Here is an 18,927-nt window from a genome sequence, read left to right as displayed (position 1 = left end):
TACTGGTATTAAAGGTATATCTTGTGGAATTTATTCAGTGCGCGTGCACGTACGCGAGGGAGTGCAGTGTGATGCCAAGCAGAGCCCCTAACGGAACAGAACACTGGTGATCCCTGTGTGTTCTGGACGAGTGGTTATCTCTCTGTCCCGTGTTAAGCCCCTTCTTTCATATCCAAATGAGAGTATTCCTTCACGAGGAGATATGTGCATGGATGTGCGATAGCGGCAGATCCATGTTCAAGTCAGCTACACAGGCCAGTTTGGTGTTGTGCTGATTCCGTCGGGTGTTGGTAAAATCCCCGTTGTAAGAGCCGCATTCAAGCTTATTTGTTTTGATTAATTGTGAATCTGTATTAATACATTTCTCTGTTGCAGTGAGTGGGGCGCTTTGCTCAGGTGAATGGGGCGGGGCTAACGCTATAAACCACAGGTGCGGCGTGTGACGGCAGAGCAGCAGGCAGCAGCAATACTGTCATTGATACGCAACGCAGACGCAACCTTTTTGTTTAGAGATTATTGGGATCTCTTGTTTTGTTACTAAGATTATTAGGATCTCCTGTTTTACTTTTATGTGCGATATTGTTTTCATGTTTTGTTCTCGCTGGACCATTAAAAGAGCAAAAGGAACAACAAAAACGTGCAGTGGTTTCTGTTCTGCGACTGCGAGTCTGACACTGCTTCCCAACCTACAAGTGAAAGATTCAAATAGGTTATAAGACAAACCTGTTAGGATTTTCGCCACTACATCAAGTCAATGATTGAAGAGCACGGATTATTGGGATCCGAAGGAACGAAGCTGCGATTGAAGAGCACGGATTATTGGGATCCGGAACGAAAAAAGAATTGGAGGATCAAACGGGTCCAAATTGGAACGTAAAGCGCCGGCACGACGCGCGGCTACAAACAGAGGAAACGCCGGCCTGACGGCTGTAAACAAGCAAACAAACAAATAATTGAGGTATGTGTTTGCAAAAACCAACGCCACATGAATAATGATTCGTTTGGAATAAATGCATGGATTATCACTAAACAAACTTCGCCTCTGATAACGATGTTTATGGACAGTGAATATTTTATTTTGTGCTGGTGACATATGGATAAAAAGAGCAGACAAGGATAATGAAATAACCAGCCACTGTTGAAGACCTTTTGGATTCATTTGTTTGTTTATTCTGAATTAATATGGCGAGTTCAGACGCCCGTTAATGACATGGATGAGGCGCAGCTGCGCGCATCGAGACAAGGAAACGCCGGCCTGGCGTGCGGCTGTAACCGAACCAACAATTGAGAAAGACAATGATAATGACATAACCAGCCACTGTTTCTAAACACGTCGAAGACCTTGTGGATTTATTTATTTGTTTATTCTGAATTAAAATGGCAAGTTCAGATAAGGCAGACCTGCCCGTTAATGACATTATGAGGCGCAGCTGCGCGCATCCAAATAGGATGGCAGACACACGCTCAACAAGGTCTAACTCTTCCTCCCACCACTCCTCCTCTTCATCAAGATTACGCATCAACGCGGAGGCAGAGAGACGATATTTATTGGCTAAATCTTCTATGTTACAAGAAAAACATGCAATTGAAGAACAGGAACAAATGTTAAAAAAAAGAGAGAAACATTAAAAAAAAGGAGAGAAACATTAGAATTACAAGGTGAAATAGCAGCCAGCACAGCCAATCCTTCCCAGTGGAAATGGGCGCTGGTATATTCAAAGCCAGATGTTTCAATTCATCCATATGACATAGGTGCTGTTAGGAGCAAGGCAGGAGCACATTACTTGCCCTTTTTTAATGTTAACGATGGTAATGCTCACAGTTGGCCCGATGCTCAGCCAGATGACATTAATGACCAGCACCAGCCCCAACTAGTGCACAATATTCGACCTGTCATGCCCATGTCACCGACGCCTCTGTACCCTCAGTCTTCGTTTAGGAAGTTCCGGTTCCCGAGGGACCCCCCTGCCCAGTTCCCGTCCTCCACCTCGATGGTCAACCAGCGGCCCCGTCCTTTCACCGACAGCCCTCTGCCACAGGCTTCGCCCCTCACTTCTCCCGCAAAAGCCGGGCCGCAAGAGAAGGACGGAGCCCACCCCTCTGCCCAACGGGAGGCGCCGCAGGTGCATTTCAGACGGGGACTTCCTGTGTCTTGGCCACATGGTTCTGAGGCCATCGCAGCAGCCAATAGGGAGGCGCCTGTTCTCACCACACCGGTCCAGAGTCCCTGTGAGGAAAAATCCAGAAGCCTGGCATCGGAGGAGAAGACCTCAGCAGGCATGAAGAGGGCAGAGGACAATACCTCAGCAGACATGAAGAGGGCAGAGGAGAAGACCCCAGCAGATATGAAGAGGGCAGAGGACAAGACCCCAGCAGGCATGAAGAGGGCAGAGGAGAAGACCCCAGCAGACATGAAGAGGGCAGAGGACAAGACCCCAGCAGACATGAAGAGGGCAGAGGACAAGACCTCAGCAGGTATGAAGAGGGCAGAGGAGAAGACCCCAGCAGATATGAAGAGGGCAGAGGACAAGACCCCAGCAGACATGAAGAGGGCAGAGGTCAAGACCCCAGCAGACATGAAGAGGGCAGAGGACAAGACCCCAGCAGATATGAAGAGAGCAGAGTTATGTGGTCACATAGGGGCCGGGGATAGCCAAGCAGAGTTATGTGGTCACATAGGGGCCGGGGATAGCCAAACAGTACTCAAGTACATTGGTAACGAGCACACTAGGAAGAATGCTCTGATGTTGACCGTCAAAAAGCGCAAAGAGCTTTCCCCAGGTCACAGCCACACCCACTCGAGCAGCCAAAAGGTGAGCACTGAGCTAGGCGCTTTCAGGACCACACTTGGTGGACAGCTCCTCACAGTGGAAGACCACTCACAGGCAGAGAGGTCAGTCATCACCTATGTTCAAAAGCAATCCTTCCCAGTGGAAATGGCAGTGCTGGAAACCGCTCCATTCAGAGTGCAGAAGAACAGTAAAAACGATCCTATACTGGATGAAGGCCTACCAACCATCTTCTGCGAGAGATCTGACCTCTACGCCAGGACACAAGAATACCTTCTGCTACTCCAAGGAAGACCGAAATGGAGCACGGTGAGGAAAAAAAAAGGAAAAAACTTTAACATTGGAGATATCGTCCTGGTAGTTGACCCAACCGCTCCACGGGGGTCGTGGCCACTAGGCAGAGTACAGGAGACCAAGCCTGATTCAGGAGGTCTGACCCGTGCAGTGAAGCTCCAGACGAAAACATCCATTATTGATAGGCCCATAGCTAAGCTATGCCGCATTCCTGGAGATTGAAGAATAACAGGTCTTCTTTCAACAGCCAAAAAGGGATGTAATGTATACACTATATTTTTCTAGATTAATTTGTTGATAGTTACGAACAGCATAGACTGATACATAGACGTACACCCATAGACTGATACATAGACATACACCCATAGACTAATACATAGACGTACACCCATAGACTGATACATGGAGATATACACTCTTTGCCACTTTGGATTACAGTTTTTAGTTTTTTCTGATTTGACTGACCTAGCGATCATAAAGATCCCTCCTTAAGGCTATTGCTAGTAACCTCTGGCCCTAGGATACGGTTAAGAATGAAGACTCACACAGTTTAGCCCCAGCCGCATGGCCTGTAAGTTGGCCTCACACAGTTTAGCCCCAGCCGCATGGCCTGTAAGTTGGCCTCACACAGTTTAGCCCCAGCCGCATGGCCTGTAAGTTGGCCTCACACAGTTTAGCCCCAGCCGCATGGCCTGTAAGTTGGCCTCACACAGTTTAGCCCCAGCCGCATGGCCTGTAAGTTGGCCTCACACAGTTTAGCCCCAGCCGCATGGCCTGTAAGTTGGCCTCACACAGTTCTTCTTTCAACATCAACAAGGGATGTAATGTATATACTATATTTTCTAAATTAATATGTTGATAGTTTTACGGCTCTTTATTTTTTTTGAGTAATTGATTCCTAGAGAACAATTAGGGGCCGGTGTAAGAGCCGCATTCAAGCTTATTTGTTTTGATTAATTGTGAATCTGTATTAATACATTTCTCTGTTGCAGTGAGTGGGGCGCTTTGCTCAGGTGAATGGGGCGGGGCTAACGCTATAAGCCACAGGTGCGGCGTGTGACGGCAGAGCAGCAGGCAGCAGCAATACTGTCATTGATACGCAACGCAGACGCAACCTTTTTGTTTAGAGATTATTGGGATCTCTTGTTTTGTTACTAAGATTATTAGGATCTCCTGTTTTACTTTTATGTGCGATATTGTTTTCATGTTTTGTTCTCGCTGGACCATTAAAAGAGCAAAAGGAACAACAAAAACGTGCAGTGGTTTCTGTTCTGCGACTGCGAGTCTGACACTGCTTCCCAACCTACAAGTGGAAGATTCAAATAGGTTATAAGACAAACCTGTTAGGATTTTGGCCACTACATCCGTTGTAAAGCAGTGTTGACATCTTGTTTCTCTTTTCTCTTAAAAAGTGAGGAGAGGTTCAGAACGGCGGCCTGTCTGGGTGAGTGTTATGTCATTGTATACATGTTCAGTTGATAGCTGCTTAGCTTCCGGTTAGCCAGTCAGCTGTTAGCTGCTGCGTTAGCCTGCTGGGATCGCTGCATGGCCTACTTAGGTTGGGCCTACTGTTAGCCAGTCAGCTGTTAGCTGCGGCGCTAGCATGTCGTGATCACTAGGTAACGTTAGCTTGCTGCTATAGGCCAAGGCCTGGCGCAGGGTAGCTTTAGCTCCTCGCTCGCCGCCGCGAGCTCGCTTCTGGTCGCATGCGCCGTTAGCTCGGCGTCTCGCGAGCAGGGGCAGTAGCGCCTGAACGGTTGGAGCGGCCGTTAGCTTAATGCTACTCTGTTGAACGTGCTTTGATTATAAACATGTTTTACACTCTTGACTACGACGTCATCCTTGACAGGGGATGTTCGTCGACCCTGCCCTGAGCCTGGACGGGGATTGCGTCAACAAAGAGGACTGTAGCGACTGGTTGGAGCGGCGACGCTGCCCGGATCGAACAACACAGGACGGCTGTGTTCTACGGTATCTTGTGACTGCACTTCGCTGATCTACGTTCCGGGTAGGACAAGGTTGACCAGACCTTATAACACGTCTTCTGGTTTTACTTTTCTAAATGTTTTGTGAATGACGATGTTTTCCCAAAACGTGTGTTGCTGCAATGCATTTAGGATACGACGCGAGTTATGTGTGAACTGTCTTGTCACTGGCAGTTAGCTTCTCCGTGCAAATCGGGTTGTTACAGATGTGAAAATGATCTGGTTGTTGTGTGAGAAACATCATGTGTGTTGTTATGTACCGTGTACTCACAACTAAGGTAACTAACCTATGAAGCTATGCTTAGTGACAAGTGAGTAAAAGAATGTTCTTTTCTCAGCCTGTGATGACAATGAACAGTGTGTTCACATATTAACAGGTTTTCCTGTTTTAACTGGCCGTATTAAGGGTAAAATAAGAGGATTGTGTTTCCCCCCGGTTCCCTGGGGACTTTTTTATCCTCCTATCAGACATGTTGTGCACTAAATTGTGTCTTTTGTGTGGTAGGAATGCGATGTAACCCTTAGCTTGATTGCTGAGGTTGTGCTAAAACTGCTGGAGAAACTTTATTTTCCTAGAAGAAAAGATTGTTTGGTCGCTCTCGTGTGTGCTTAGCAAGGCCTGTGGCCGATACTAATCGAGAATTATGTATTCTCTCATTATGAAAAACGGCGTTCCTCTGTAGAGTGTTTTTGCCATTTTTTGTAGGTGATGATGGGTTGTGTGTGTCATGTGACCTACAACTGGGTTGGACTGGCCACAGAAGCACATGTGTATGTTGGACCGGGGCTCTTAGAGCCCTCTCTATTCTGTGTTTTTTCCTTAGTAAAAATCAGATAGCAGGTTAGCTCATGCGCTGTGTGGAGCTGTCAAACGCTTCATAGAGCTGACTATGACTGTGTCATATTCTCTTTTTGTCATTACATCGTATCATGGGTGTGGGGTCGTAAAGCGGTGAACTGGTAACCTTTCCTCTCCTCCTCGTTTCTGTCGGTCAGGGGTACACCCCCTGTCCTTCAAGGTTCCCGTCACGTGGCGGTTCGGCACGTTACGGGGGGGGGGGGGGGGAGTTTCCTGGTCCCACGGCTTGGTATATTGGGCGTGTGCACCGCAGGAATTCCCCCGCCATAGAGTACGTCACCGTGCGCGTCTCTGTTGGTAGGACTTCCGTGTGCTGTTCAGGTCCATGTGATGGATCTGTTTCAGGGGGGTGGTCAGGGCTCCTCCTCACCAAGCGCCTATTCGGGCCTTCTGTGAGTTCGGACTCCTTCTTCCATGTGAGGGAGCCTCCATCAGAGTACAGAGCCTTCCTCCTCAGATTGTCAAAGTGAGTGGACCCTCTAGAAGGGTCCTATTCTATTGTATATGTATTCCATTCAATTCGATTATTGAGTGTGTATGGGTTCAGTGCCTCTTCCCCGGAGAGCCCTAAAACCAATTTTTTACATGGCTCAAGGTGCAATATATTCTTTTCAATCTGTACAGCTCGCGTGGGAAGTCTCTCTGGGGATCCCCGTCTCCTTCCTATGGGAGGGTGGTGGGATGTAAAAATATGAACAATTTTTACCCCCGGCTGTGTAGACTGGGATACATACGGTTGATGCTTCCTTCTTTTCTATTCAAAAAGTGTTGGAGTTAGGGAGTGTCACACCCCTCTTGTCGTTCCCCTGGGCGCCTTGGGGATTTCAATGACAGGTCTAAATAGCCTGTTCATTGATGGGGGTGTGTCCCGACGCACGTATAGAGCTAGCTTGCTGTAAACAGGCGACTGACTGGCGCGCCTTGGTTGCTTGTGGTTAAAGCGGCGTTTTTATAAAGCAACTGAGATGGGGGTTTTTCCTCTTCCGACGACCAAATCCCACAACCTGGGTTGGTCTTCGACGGATTCTCATTCATGTCTGGGGGATGATGACGGAATGGATCTGAACATATGTAGAGGGGTCTCACGCCCTTGGGGTGGGCCACCAGGCGCGGTTCGCCCAAACGTCTGGGTGGCGCCTTCTTTTCATGTTAAGATCGACACGCATATCTGCCCTTTCTCCTGGAGTAGGCATGTCGGCGTGGTTAGGGCACGGGACTGGTTCTGGTCACGCTGGTCCGGATCAGTTGAACCCGTTGTCCGCCGGGGATGCAGATCTGCTGTTCTGGTACCCTGAGGGACTTGGGCTTTTTTCAGGGGGAAAAATGCCAGGTCGGTCCGGGTGTCACAGGGTTAAGCGCTATGGAGACCCTGGTTGGGTACGTTTTACTCTGCACTGTCGTAATGGCTTACGGCCATGCCATCCTGTACACGCTTGATCTCGTCGGATCTCGGCCGCTACACAGGTTGGTCCTGGTTAGTACTTGGTTGGGGGACCGCCTGGGAATACCAAGTACGGTGTGCTTAGGGGCTGGTTCTCCATTCTTTTTCGCTCCTCTCTCACGCATGGCGAAGAGGGGCCTGTGGGGGTGGTTTTTGACCTCCTCTGGTGACCCTGTGCTTCCCGTACCGCCAGGCCCGGTCCGAAGTAATGTTTCGTCGACCCGTAGGCCTGGGTTAACCCTTTTTTGAAAACTGAAACACTTGTACTGCGGTGTAGCCGGTGTATACCCGCAGGTGTGTTTTGGAGTTTTTTCTTGTGGGGTTATAGGAACAACCACCGCATTGGGTAACGCCAAGGTGGTTGATTCCCTGGTGTGTTGGAGCAGTGTCAACTCTCGGGTTCACCGGTTGAGGGTGCCCCTGCACGTTCATGACGTCTGCCAGTCGTGTCAGCCTTCTCTGCCTCAACCCCTCTGGGTGGGGGTTTTTAAATGGAGGCTTGGTCATGCAACAACGCCAGCATACGCCCCTTCCGCCGGGGCGGCTGTGTTCAGCTGTCCCCTCTGGCGCCTGTCTCGTCCGCAGTCTCCAGGCTAGGGTTAACAGCCTGTTGCCTGGTTTTTCCCCGGTGCGCTGCCTGCTTCCGTTGGTTAACCTTTTTTGTGTGCTTACGGCCATGCTGACTGCCTGTTCTGCAGGGTCAGTGTGCCAGGCGGTGTACTATTGGGGGGACAGGGCCCGCTCGGCTGAGGGGCCTTTGTCCGAATACGCTGGCGATGTGGGGGGCGGGGCACTACGTGCCCACCTGGTGGGGTCTTGATGCTGGCATCATGGACTTCTCCGGGCCCCCATTCCAGGGAGTCCAGCCCTTTTGGTGGGTCTGGGTCTTCCTTCGCGCTCCGCTGCTACGGCCTTGCCACGGGGTTGGGTTTGCCCTTGACCCCGTGATTCTGGGGGCAGTAACGAGGTTGTTTCCTCCGTTCGTTCCCGGGTGGCATGCGGGTTGTGCGTGTGTGTAGTCGTGGGGTCAAGCCACGCTCTGCTCACCCTGTGCGTTGAGTTGCTTGAGTGCCTCTTCGCACGGTCGGGTCCGTTGCTCTCCCGTGAAGCCACCAATAGGGGGGGTGCCCTCCATTAGGGTGGGTCGGGGGGGCTCGGCCCTCCCTGATCTGATGGCTGTGGGGGGCCTCAGCGGGGTGTATTTGTCGAGCTATGGCTCCCGCTCAGCTCCTGTTATGCAACTGATGCTGAGCGAAGCCATAACGGAACAGAACGTTAGGTTATGTATATAACCAAGTTCTGTTAGTTATGGTGCGCTCAGCACCAGGACGCCGCTGCGGCCCTTGATTTTTCATTGTGGTGAAATTTGTTGGGAAGGAGATGAGTGTGTCGCACCATCCCTGCTTATATAGGTAAGCGGATGGGGGTGTGGCCAGATGAATGCTGGCATTTAAAGGTACATTTGTGAAATTATTCAGTGTATATATGCTGAAGCGAGATATATGCAACTGGTGCTGAGCGCACCATAACTAACAGAACTTGGTTATATACATAACCTAACGTTAGCTGAGGTAGCAACAGTAATCAGTAGTAATGTAAATTATGTAACGTTAGCTGAGGTAGCAACATTAATCAGTGGTAATGTATGTAACTTATGTAACGTTAGCTGAGGTAGCAACAGTAATCAGTGGTATCGCTTGTTGCTCCGTTTGACCGCAAGAAATGGGCGTCCAATGTGATCACAGCCTTACACACAGCCTCTATGCATGTTGGTCTGGTAATTAATACACATATGTACAAATACATAAATAGACACATTTAATTAGTTAATTTATATATATAGAACTATATTTGCAGTATATACTATTATATTATGGTACTATATTGTATTGTATATATCATGTACTACAGTATATATCCCACATCACATTATATATGTGCTGTATACACTATTATGTACTATATACTATTATATATACTATTATATACTGTAGGTATACTATACTGTAATGTGTACTATATGTGTGTACTGAAATGTGTACTATGTATGTATGTAAATTTAAAAAAAAATAAAAAAAATAAAAAAATTAAACGTAAGTCTTCAGGGCTAGGGCCCGACAAGCCTAGTGCTTCTCCCTAGCATCGGTGTATTTAGACCACTATCACTAGGGCACGTGCCCTAGTGATCATAATTTGTGCCCTAGTGATTACATAATAATTCTTATTTTTTTAACTTCGCTTTGAAATATTATAGTGAAATATTTTGCACTGTTTTTGATTTATCTTGTTGAAATCCTCCAACAGGCTCTTTTTTGTAGGTTGAATGGTTTGCACACCCCTATGACAGAGGCTGAGCATACATGGTACATCCCACCAGCTGACTGAGTCAGCTGGCAACGCAGTTGAGCCAGGCAGGGGTGTAGCTCCAGATTCTGGGCCCCATGAAAGAATGTATTTGTAGGCCCCCAGTGAATGCGAGCGTGCGCAAGCGCGCAAGCGGAAATATTTTGGCAATTTTTTTATTGATGAAAACGCATAATATGGTTTTTACCTATACATTCGGATCAGCAGTTCAGCACCTGCACTGTTGGTTGGTGAGCCTAGTAAAGGATGTCGCATTGCGTTCATCTTCAATGAATGGACCAATGCAATAGTCTACCAAAGCCCCCCCTCTCTCTCTATATATCTCACACACACACACACACACACACACACACACACACACACACACACACACACACACACACACACACACACACACACACACACACACACACACACACACACTTCAGAAACAAACATAGTATCAATGAGAGCATCAATAATACACCTGAGTGATGTCTAGTAAAAAAAAATATATATATTTTTGGGCCCCCCCTCAGTGCTGGGCCCTTGGAATCATCCTAAGCTACCCCCCCCCAGCTACGCCCCTGGAGCCAGGTAAACAGTAAACACACACACAGTGCTCGACGAGGCACCACGTTTCAAATGGACATCAGAAAGTGCTTTGCCAAAGCGTTGCAGAGTAAAAATGAGAGAGGTAAGAGTTATAAGGCTGTCAAGAAAGCCCGCATGAATTTGAAGAATCTCCCATCCCTTAAGTTTAACCACAACGTTACCGGAGGAATTAGCTGCTAGAATAGGCACCGACTATATCTGGTAAGCACGTTGTCGTATGGTCGTAACGTGCGTGCATACCAGATATAGGCTAGCCTAGCTAGGACCTTTATACAGTAATAGCCTATCTATCTGCCTATGCCAGTAATTTTTATATTCTGCAGTTGTCTTTTGGAACAGTCTGCCCAGTGACTTGAAAATCGTCAATGTTGTTAGATTCAACTAAGTCCAGCCTGAAGACTGAATGAATGAATGAATGAATGAATGAATGAATGAATGAATGAATGAATGAATGAATGAATGAATGAATGAATGAATGAATGAATGAATGAATGAATGAATGAATGAATGAAAACTGTATTTAACAGATTGCAGAATGGATACAATACAGTACGGCTCAATACACACAATTGTTAAGGGGATGCAGACCAGAGAAAGACGTTTGTCTTGTTTACATCAGGGTCCCCCATTTTCAATTCATAGTGACATTTATGACATAGGGACATACATGACATTATAGGTATTTTAGTACTGTTACATTTGTGACATATACGATATGCAAATACACAGTACTGTTACCCATAGATCCTGACAGAGTATATGACGGGCAAGGCTCAAAAGGGACTATAATTAACCTAGACACTCAGCAAAAAGGCACCCTTGCATGTTTATGAGTCTGTTATGTATAAATAGTAAATGGTATATGTGATGTGTTGTGATGTGATGTCATGTCTGTATGATGCATGTCTAAGCATGTCATTCCTATCTATATATCTTTTTAAATCTATTCTATTCTACAATTTTATTGCACTGCACTATTGCACTATTTTACTCTATTTTATCTTGCTCCTTTTATTGTCTATTTAAAACTGAATCAATCAATATTCCTATATATATATAACATTATTTTCATGTTGCTCCAGACAAAGTGCAAAGTGCAAGAGGTGTTCAATGCAAGTAAAGCACTTTAAACTTTAAGTATGACTAAATGGTAACTGTTCCAAAATGCATGGATTTCTATGTATTTTAGGGGTTTGGGGGGCTAGCTCTTTTTAATATAAATGTCAGATTGTTTTATTTATTTCATAGATTTCTATGCATTTCAGGAGTTTGGGGGGCTGGCTCCCCAAAATAATTAAATAACATAACCCTGACCTAACCCTAAAACCAAAATAAAGTAAAAAAAAATAGTTACAAAATCCACCCATTTTCGCCCACAAACCGGCCAAAACCGGCCGAATTTTTTTCGCGGCCGCGGTACGCGCGTCTGCTACAGATATTTTGGTGCCCTTCTGTGCCCTAGTGAGGTGCTGGGTCTAGATACGCCCCTGCTCCCTAGCCCTTTTCGGACAATTGGACAATGCTGCAATAGCAGCTGGTAAAACGTTGGTGATTTATGGAATGACCGTTGTTATGTGTCCAAAGCCCGAAATAAAAAATAACTGAACTGAACTGAACTGAATTAGTTAATTTATAACAAAGAAAAACTTCAAACTACAATAAAAACACACACCCACGCAAAAGGTGTAGCTATCCTACATATAGAGAGAGGAAATGTAAAAGAGCCCAGTCAACATCTCCTCCAACACCAGAAACACAGATGCAAGACTCAAAGCCCCAGGTCAGAGTTCCAGATCTCCAGTTCCCTGATTCCCTGTTGCTCACCAATGTTCATCGACCATCCCAGACCACAGGAACAACAACATGTACAAACTATCCTCCCAAGCTATCTATTTTTTGTGTTATTTTGGTTTGAGCCTGGAAGTGGGTTCAGATCCTGTCACGTTTATGTTCTTCACTATTTGTTCCTGACCTCATTTTGATATCTTGCCTACATATCCATGCATCCACTTATTTATATAAATCTAAATGTAGCAGGGGGCGGCTACGTGGCGTAGTGGGCAAGGCGCTCGCCACGAATGCAGAGACGCTGGGCTCGCCTGTTCGAGCCCAGTGCTCCACATTGCTTTCAGTTTAGCTGGTCGTTCATACTAATACACATTGGCCGTATTAGGGGGTGGGAAACTGATGGGTGGGGATCGGGCGTTGTGGACAGCGACTCCTACAGGTCGGTTGGTGCGCCTGCGCAGTAGAATCAGGAAGTGTCGGGGGCAGCGTGAGCCTCCCACGCGTTACTTCTCGCCACTGAGAGATCGAGCTGCGCAGGTGAAAAGATGCGACTGCTGTTACCTCAAGTACCGGAGGGGACTTGTGCTATGTATGACTTAGTCCACATTGCAGCCGGCTTGTGGGAGGCAAGAAACAGCGTTCGTGACAGGGGAGGGTTGAATTGGATGATACGAAATTGGGATGGGAGAAAATATAGAAAAATGGGAGAAAAAGTGGATCAGAAAAATAAATATAAATGTAGCAACCTGAAAAATGACTATTATTTAGATGTGCTGACTTGCCTTTTAGCTCCCCTTCGTGCACCAGGACATTCTAATTAGTTTCCATTAATATTCCCTCGAACAAGGACGCAGGCTCCTCTTTGTTCTACTCGCTGGAACATGGATTATGAACAGTATCGCTGGACCATATTCACTCACCCAGCCTCCCTATGTGGCTAGTGGGCAACCAGCAGGGGGCGGTGGCAGGCAGAGAGCGTACCAGAGAGCCGGCGGAGCAAGTAAATGGGGACGGAAGAGGGAAGGAGAGCCTCTTCTGCTTGGGATGTTGCTGTGAACGGTCGCAGCTGCGACGGGAGGTGCTTTGGAATAGCCACGTTAAAGAACCCCCAGAGAGCCCCGCCGGAGCGAGCGACGGGTTATCATAGGAGTATCCGTGATAGTGCGTGAGTCAGGGAGTCTGGAGCTAACGAGACTAACGTCTAACGTTATCGGGTTATAGTAGTTACTGTGTGCGGTATAGTAGTATGCTGTTAACGGCTCCGTCTGACTTCAGTAGACTACCGGGCGCGCGGCGCTGAAGAGACCGGTGGTATAGCCAGCCACGTTGCGCCACAGTATAATCGTGTAACAGGTGGGCTGTTTGGGACCCAGAGTGTAGCTGCAGTGTTAGTGAGGGCGAGCTTAGATACGCGCGTGGACCAAACCAGTTGCCTACAACCAGTCTGCTCCGGCTGCCTACAACCAGTCTGCTCCGGCTGCCTACAACCAGATCTACACCTGGCTGCCTGCAACACACGGGAGTTCATCCCGACCAACAGAGGTCGCCATCACCCAGCACACGCTCTCAGCTCAACACTGCCTCTCTGCTCCAGCTCCGCCTGCTAGTCCCCTCGCCGAGAGCGTTCGACGCCATCTTGCCTTCCAGACGACGGTGGCGCGGCGAGGCCGCCATGTTGGTTGAGTACAATAATAATAATAATAATAATGGATTGGATTTATATAGCGCTCTTCGTGACACCCCAGAGACCCCAGAGCGCTTACAGAGTCCATTATTCGTTCATACACAGTCATACCGGTGGTGGTAAGCTACAATTGCAGCCAGAGCTGCCCTGAGGCAGACTCACGGAAGCGTGGCGAATAATCAACGCCTACGGCCCCTCCGACCACCACCAACATTCATTCACATGCATACACATTCATACGAGGCAAGTAGGTTAAGTGTCTTTGAGCATCTACGCTCCGGAGCTATTATACAGTACACAGTGTGGTGCGGCCCGCGGGCAAAGCTAACGTTGCTAACCACAGTTCTAGGGGTACCCCATTAACAATACATGCCGGCATTAGCATAGGGCTTTTGTAAGGTATTTGTGGGCCCACCTTTTGATTTCTTTTCATTTTATTTGAGTGTGATAACGGGTTTGTTCTTTAATAATATTTTCCCATCTAATTAACCCTTTCCCTGTGGGGAGGTTACAGACCTGGTGCATTATAAATAAAGCCTTTTGGAGGTATTATTCTGGCCGTATAATTAAAGCCTTTTGGAGGTATTATACAGGGTGAAGACCCAGACGTGGGCGATGAGTCAAACACATTGAAGTATATTATCCCTGATATTAACCCAGAGGTGGGTGTATAATATACGTGTTTATGAGGTATGGAGTTACCAACAGAACTATAGTGGGACTTCAGTCCATTTGGTCACTAGTATTAAATCATTGTAATTGACCAGTATAAATAACATTAAAGAATTAGATGGGAGCTCTGTGTGCGTGTCTATCCATGAGCCGTTTAACAACTCTTTTGGTGTGGGTAACGTTAACATAATTAACCCCTTCCTATTCCACCTTTCCCTTTTCATTGTAAGGTTTCTAGGGTCATTGAGGGAGGGTACTGCTTGCGGGGGGAACCCAGGGTATTCATTTACAATTCAGTCACTAGTTGTGGGAGGGTTACAGGAGTAATTGGGGGAAGTGGGAGCGTGTTGGGGAGTACTGCTGACCGCCCTGCTGCAGGGGAGGAAGACCAGAGTACCAGACCAGGTTGGTAAATCCCGGGCCCCATCCACTCACACTACCAGCCTCCAGTCGACGCTCCAGGCCCAAAGACAAGGGTGCAGTCAGACGGAGCTCTACTGTGTCCAGCTACCTTGTGACTGCCAGCAACCGTTCCCACGAAGCAGGGATAATCCACCCTGCTACATAAATATACACACACCCACACATAAATACCTCCATATAATCAGATAGTCTTATGCATACAGTCGACCACAGGGGCGGAGCTATAGGCGACAAAGGCAGTTGCCTAGAGAGCCACCCGTAGGGTTTTTTGCTGGGAAGAGTTTTTTGTGCCACCTTCTATATCTGCAACAAATATTTTGACATTTGAGAAAATGTATTATACATTTTTTTATCTGGGGGTGCCAGGGGTTAATTTGGTCCAGGGTACCAAATGTGCTAGTTCCGGTCCTGGGCGACCAGGCTTTCAAGCAATTAAGCACACATACCCCCCCCCCCCCCCCCCCCACCCACACACACACACCCTCCCTCTCCACTCAATATTCCATTTTGCATTATTTATTTTCAAGTGATCATATTGGTTTTTGTGATCCTCCAGCATCCTGACTCAAAAAGACTTTTCCCTTCTATACATTTCATTGATCGTTTCCTTCCATTTGCTTATTTGCGGTGCCAGCGGTTTCAGCCAATCTTTTAGTTATCTGTTTAATTGCTGTTATTCTTAATATTCTGTAGAGGTATTCGTCTGAGAGGCAGTGCATGGGGGGATTCTCCCAGAAGTATATGTTCTATACCCGAGGAAAGAGTACCTTGAAATATATATCCCCTGTTATTATTATCCCTCCAGGTCCCCAGAGTTTGCTCAGAACAGGGTAAATCTGCATTTTGCTATGGTGCCCCTAGCTCATGGAATGAACTCCAACAGTCTAAAGCTTGAGATTCTCCCCTCTGTTGCAGAGTTTAAAACCTTGATCTCCAACCTTTGTCAATCAAGTTGGACGTGTTTAAAAATATTTGTTATCCTTATTTTTGTCTTGCCTTGTTGTCTTATTGTTGTGGTTTTATATGCTATGTGATTTGTATTTGCTTGTTTCTGTATGTACACTCGATGTGACTGTAAATAAGGGAACCCTTAGTTGCCTTTCAAGTTTAAATAAAGGTTTGAAATTAAATGAAGAAAATTTCACAATTCAATTATTATTATTATTATTATTATTATTATTATTATTATTATTATTATTATTATTATTATTATTATTATTATTATTATTATTATTATTATTATTATTATTATTATTATTATTATTATCATTATTATTATTATTATTATTATTATTAATTATTATTATTATTATTATTATTATTATTATTATTATTATTATTATTATTATTATTATTATTATTATTATTTTGGACCAGAACTGTTTCAAAACCCGGGCATGACTACAATAAACGGGTGTTTAATTGCAATGCAAATCCATGGTGGGAGAAGAAAGTAGAAAACCTGAAGCTCTTTCCTCACATCAATGAATAAGTCAACAGCAGCGCTGTTACTACAATGGTCAATATATATGCAGCCGTTTCAAACCCTCTGCTTGACTCCAGTGTTAGGAATCAGAGCTGTGCACCACTACCCATGGCTACCGTTGGGCCAAAACAGTCCTACCTCGCTAGACTTTGAATGAGAGTTAAAGTGTTGGCAGGTTTCCCATACTTATAAAGTACTCGAGAGACGTCGAAGAGAAGCTTCCAAAACAGCCCAATCTCGCTTCAAATATGAACCCAGGGCAGTCACATGGGAGGCGAGTGTCTTTATCGCAAGACTACCAAGACACATTTTTCTGATAGCCTCACCCAAACCCTAACCTTAACCACACTGTTATCTTAAACTAACTATAACCATCTAATCCTAATCCTAACCCTAACCTTAACCACACTGTTACCTTAAACTAACCATAACCTTAACCACACTGTTACCTTAAACTAACTATAACCCTAAACTTAACCACACTGTTACCTTAAACTAACTATAACCATCTCATTCTAATCCTAACCTTAACCTTAACCACACTGTTACCTTAAACTAACCATAACCATCTAATCCTAACCATAACCTTAACCACACTGTTAAACTAACCATAACCGTTGAACCCTAACCCTAACCCTAACCTTAACCCACACTGTTACCTTAAACTATAACCGTTGAACCTTAAAGCGAACGTTAAAGCTAACGTTAACTATAACCATCATCATAGTATTGCTGTGTTTGTATCAGAGTAGGTGGGTGGTTTAGTCTAGTGATGAGCGCACTCACCTGCCAATTCAAAATGTAAATATATTACTTATACAACACGTCAATATATTACTTATGGCTATAACAAAACATACTGTACATTATGCACCTTTTACCTGTGGTTGATTAGTACTTTATTTATATTTTCTGATGAGACCGTATTGCCCTGTGAAATGTTATTATTATTATTATTATTATTATTATTATTATTATTATTATTATTATTATTATTATTATTATTATTATTATTATTATTATTATTATTATTATTATTATTATTATTATATTATTATTATTATTATTATTATTATTATTATTATTATTATTATTATTATTATTATTATTATTATTATTATTATTATTATTATTATTATATTATATTATATATTATTATATTTTTATAAAATGTTTTCCTCAATTTTACCCATTTTGCCTGCAACAGCTTTCATCTGTTTATCATTATGTGTCAAAAAGATAACATTTTCAGCTAAAGAAATAGTTGTTTTCCATTATTCTCTTCCTGGAAACAGCAACTATTCCATGAGGTCCGTCGGGTACTTCAGGGCCAAAACCAAACTGAACTGTCCAATATAATTAGATTTGTAACCGTGCCCTCCACTGTGTGGGTACTTTAGGATGTCAATCAATGAAATCAACCTCCCGCCCACCCCATAGATCTGTTGCGTTCCAAATCTCAGAAGCCTGTGAGGATCTTTAAAGGGGCACTTCACCAAAAAAAACAAGGCTGTTTTATTTTGAACATAATCTCATTCTCACACACATCCAAAAACTCTAAACAGTTAGTGCACACATTCATTTAGTTTGACAGTTATTGAACGTAAATGAGTTTCAACATGGCCACCAGCGACGTCATCGGGGACATTGAATCCTTGTGTTGTGTTAATTACACCACTGTGAAATTATGTAGATACAGTAAAAACAACTAATAGGGACTGCTACTTTATCATTTCATTGAGGTATTATTAACATGAGCATTCAATGTCCCCGATGACTTCACCGGTGGCCATATTCAAACTTGCTTAAGAACTAAAGGGATCCCAACCTGAGCATGATGACACAGGAGCCAAATGGCCGTCATGTGTATGTGGCCAATGTTGAGGGATCTGCAAATAGCCTCCGTCTGTCAGGGGCCACAGATTATTAAATGGTTGAGAACAAGATCCAGTGCTGTAAGACAAATGGCCTCAGTGACAGTATTAAAGTTCTCCAATCTAATCCGTCCCCCGAAGATCCTTCACTCCCTCACAGTGGCTGACAACTGCTGTTTTAAACCTCATGACAGGCTGCTGGCAGGAGACACACGTTGATGCATATGCCCTTGGTGGGTTTTCTCTCTCACACACATACATGGCACATAGGCAGGCGTGCACACCCCCTGTGCACACACACTGTGCACACACATCGTGTGAGCACACACACACACAAAGGAATTCGTAATCAGAGGACACAGTGAATTAAGAGACCAGACATACACGCACACACATCGTACATACACACACTGTACACATAAACATACACATAGACTCACCGCCCAGACCGTTATCTTTATTTTCTTTTATCTTTCATATTTTTTTATTATCTACTATACTTTCTATCCTTATATTTTATTTCTATTACCCAGCCTTCTACCCCCCCCCCCTCTCCCCCTCCCTCCCTCCCCGCTCCCCCTTCCCCGCTCTCCCCCTCCCCTGTGCTGCTGTGACTCCAGAACTACCCTGCAGGGATTAATAAAGATCCATCTTATCTTATTTATCTTACGTAC

Source organism: Notolepis coatsorum (assembly GCF_963971535.1).
Source record: "Notolepis coatsorum genome assembly, chromosome: 1".
Lineage (NCBI taxonomy): Eukaryota > Metazoa > Chordata > Actinopteri > Aulopiformes > Paralepididae > Notolepis > Notolepis coatsorum.
This window is presented reverse-complemented; position numbering follows the sequence as displayed.